Here is a 4,067-nt window from a genome sequence, read left to right as displayed (position 1 = left end):
TGCCTGTGTTTTGTTCCACTCTGTCGATGACTGATGTTCCACCGCATTCTCTTTAGTGAAGGCATCACGAAAGATTGCTCTAGATGAATTTTATAGGAAATGTAAAATATGAACACACAGTAGAAAATGTAAAAAACGTAGTGCAACAAACACCAGAACAAAGCACACAGCTGTACGTAGCGAAAGAACAGTGTAGGCCCAAATTTTCTACTGACCAGAAAAAGGTGAAGAGTTCACTTGAAGACACAATGAAATAAATAACTTGAAAGGGATGCAGTTCATGGCAAACTTGCTTTTCGCAAGCTTGAAGGTATTTCTAGCTTTAGCGCACAGGTTCAACTGCGTACACTTTGTGTTTCCAAATAGATTGTAACTTAATAGACAATGGCTGCCGAACATCTAATCCGCTTAGCACACACAGAGGTCTTACGAGTACAGTGATAAAGCGCACACGCCACTAAAATTATGTTTATCACAAATATATGCGCACTCGCGAACAAAGAATGGCTAAGTTTAATCGTTGTTAGAAACTGCAAGGGTAGGTATTGAATTAGGCTAAATTCCAGGGTCACAGGTGATGGGCATGTATTAATCGATAACTGATGAAACGATCTACTTTTGTAACCCTCATTGTTTGACTATGTATAAAAGAAGCTCTTGGATGTGTCAAATTGAGACCTTTCTGCCTGCCTGTGTGAGGGTCAGTCTCCCTGTCGCAACAGTAAAGAGCTGTCTTTACATTGCCAAAGAGGAGTCTGTGCCTGTCATTTTTTTTTTTAAAGGTTTTAAGTCGCCCTGCAACATGCGGGAGGGGGTTGACTGGTACATTCGCTTGCTTTGGTGGAGACATCACAAGCGTCCCCACTGGATGATTGAGGGGTTCAACAACCAGGTTCTAAGCGCAAGTCTGACAGTGAAATTAAAGTTGACGGTGTCTCGATGGAGGCTGACCAACATCTGTCGCAGTGTCCTATATTGCTGGACCTATTCTGGGGTCTAGGAATTCCCTATAGTTATTTACTTTATTTTCATTCTGCTCCTTGGCCCGGCTGCTTGTAGGAGTAATGCAGGGAGGGATACATTGGCTAGATCTACGGGAGTAGCAGGTCTCTAGTGTGTACTGAAACCAGAGGAGGTGGGCTTCTTCGTGTCACAGATGCTAACTGAGGTTTGGGATTCAGACTGAAAACATTTGGCCAACATACGGACTGCACCAAATGTAAGCGATTTCTTCTTTGTAAATGAACTTCAAATTAGACGCTACTCACTAAACAAATAATGGAACATGGCCTTCAGTATCGGAGTTTTCGTTGGGTGCACTACCTTATTCTGCCTGTTTTCTACCTTCTTTGCTTGCCACTCCTCCTGTGGGCACTTGACAAAAATTCTCGTCCATGAGAGAAATTCTGGTTTTGAACCATCTGAGGACACCTTCTGGTTTGCGTCATAGACCATGTTTTGAGGGGGGGGGGGGGGGGGGGGGAGCTGGAGACCCCAAGTCAAATGTCCACAATGGTCTTTGTAGCTTTTTTTTTTTTTTTTTTGTAGGTCCACCAAACCACTCTAGCCTTCACCACAACCGTACATCCTCTCCTTTTAAGGTTTCATTTTTGCACTTACTCCTATTTTCCCTGCCTAGCGCTCTTTCTGACTCTAGGCTCTTTTCTAATGGAGTCTTTCTCCTCTTCAACAATTGCTTTGTCTCTTTGCTAACCTTTCAGTATTTGCCTCTGTAGAGTTGTGCTTTCGTCTAATCCATCCTCTTCTGCCATAGCCCTTTTATTATTTCAAAGTATTCTATTAATTTTATAAACAAGTACATTAGCATTTCCGTTACGAGGTACCAGCCAAACGTGGTTGGTGGTGCAGTAGTTACAGGTACTTGGTAAACGTGTTTAGCTGAACCCCTGTACATTGACTTGCTGGGGAATTAAGGATAGGATGCTAGAAAGAGAGAGGATAGAAAGAAAGGGTGGAGATAGGATACAAGAAGTGTTCTATAGCAATGAGCCTAGTCTGGGTTGTGGCCTTGTGTGAAAACCGACCCCCCCCCCCCAGTGGTCTCACGGGGGTTCATACGAGTCCAGATACGTGTAGAGCGACTTCCACATCCCCCTAGTATCTGGTCTCCAGGGTGAGTTTTGCAGGGCAGTGCTATCTGCACCTCCGAGGTACGTCACCCAGTTGACCCAGCCTTTGTATGAGGTCTTAGCGATATCTTTCCAATTGAACAGGACCACTTTCACTGCCGCGGTCAGCAGGAGGTCTAGCAGATCCCTGTCATGTTGTGAGGCAAGTCCTGTGGTCATAAATGCGGTGGTGAGGGAAGAGAATTCTGTATTTAGTGTACATCCCAGCGCCTTTTTTATGAAATCGAAGATTTTCCCCCAGAATGTTTTGAGTTTTGGTCAGTAGAAGATAAGATGTGCTAGATCCCCTTTTCGTTGCCGCAGTTCCAGCATTAGTCGTTTTCTCTGAGGCCTAGTGAGGCTAACCGAGCAGGGGTCCAGTAAGTCTTGTGGAGTAGCCACAATTTGGTTTGGGATAGTACTGGGGAGATTTCATTACGTGAGGGGGAGGCCCAAAGCAAAGCTAGCTCCTGCTTATTTAGTTTGATATTGCCTTGTTTTACCCAGTAGTTAGTTGACTTATCGTTAAGTTTGGTGGAGTTTGGGCGTAGTAGTTTGTAGAGGTGCGATACTTGATGACCTATTCTGTTGATTATCGCCATATACTGCATAATTGACGGGTTGGATGGTGATAGTTTGGCTTTTGTTAGGGCTGTTTTGATTTTTAGGTAATTGTAGAACTCCGCGTCCGCTAGCTTATGTCTATCTTTTAGTGTGGTAAACGTGATGGGATGGCCCTCCTCCTCTAGCTGGGCCGGGTAGGAGATGCCTTTCTCCATCCACGTGTCAAGGGACCGGCATTTCCCTTTGTATTTGATCTTGCTGTTGGCCCAAAGAGACTCCCATTTCGAGTTCTTTATGCTGTTCTCCATTTTCTTGTCTATTTTGAGTAGGGCAATTTTTGGGTTTTTGAAGATTTAAGCCTAATGCACTGTATTCCCTTTTGTCTCCAGGTCTTGTAATGTGTGACACGGCTTCTTCTCCCCTCTGTTCTCACTGTTCAATCACACTTTTACAGGTGGTGCATGTTTTGTTTCTCTTATCTCTGTTGTATGACTCTGGCTCCAGTGTACTTTCTATCCAGTGTTGGCCGAACGCCAATTCTATGAATGTTAGGGTTTTTAAAATCTTACAGCTAAATTGCCCCTCAGACCTGTTGAACCAGCAAAGCAATTCCTAGCTGGTTCCGCACTCTGACCCAGCAAAAAGTCTACTTCTACCAAAGGTGGGAAGGGGGGCTATCTAGTTTCCAGCTTTCACACCAAGGGTCATATTTACAAGCCCCTATCTCCACTGGAGCGTCACTTTTGTGATGCTCTGGTAGTATAGCGGCATTTCCCATATTTACAAGGTGGTGCTAAGCCACTTAACGTGGCTTAATGCTACCTTGTAAATATGCCCCTTTCAGCCACAGTCCTCTGCAGCAAAGGGGCGTGCAATGGGAGTTGCTGTGGGCGTTTCACTGCAACACCCATTGCTTTTTGAGGCTGCCTCAGATGTACAAGGCTGGGGCAATGACAAAAACTAAGGCCGGGGAATACCTTGTCTTAGAATGGCGAGGAGAAATTATTAATTTCTCCTTTGTTTTTTAGCTCGGTGTGCTACATTCTGCGCCACACACAGAGCAAATCACCATTATTGATTTAAAAAATATATATATATGTACAGGAAGGGTCACCCCTGTAGCGCATGCGCCCTTGCAACATGGCGGCAGGATGTGTGCGCTGGCGCTAGGCAGCTTTCTTTGCACCAGCACTAGTGGAAACACTGGATGCACCGTATTCTTGAATACGGCACATTTCTGGGTTTTAAAAATGTTGGAGCGTCACGCTTCCAAATTTGGCTTCGCACTACACCAATTTTTTTTGTTATAAATATGCCCCTATGGATCTGAATTGAAATCCTGACTTCAGCACTTGAATGAAAATCATGTGAAAT

The 4,067-nt window shown here is 44.5% G+C and overlaps 1 protein-coding gene across 3 annotated transcripts in view; it reads right to left on the bottom strand.

Annotated features, from left to right (window-relative positions):
- The window catches only part of SYN1 (synapsin I), a 561,211-nt gene that overhangs the window by 349,722 nt on the left and 207,422 nt on the right, over nt 1-4,067 (bottom strand). The gene's annotated exons all lie outside the window — the stretch shown is intronic.

Source organism: Triturus cristatus, chromosome 10 (genome assembly GCF_964204655.1).
Source record: "Triturus cristatus chromosome 10, aTriCri1.1, whole genome shotgun sequence".
NCBI lineage: Eukaryota > Metazoa > Chordata > Amphibia > Caudata > Salamandridae > Triturus > Triturus cristatus.
Note: the sequence above shows the minus strand (reverse complement) of the source record. Positions and strands in the feature narration are given on the sequence as shown.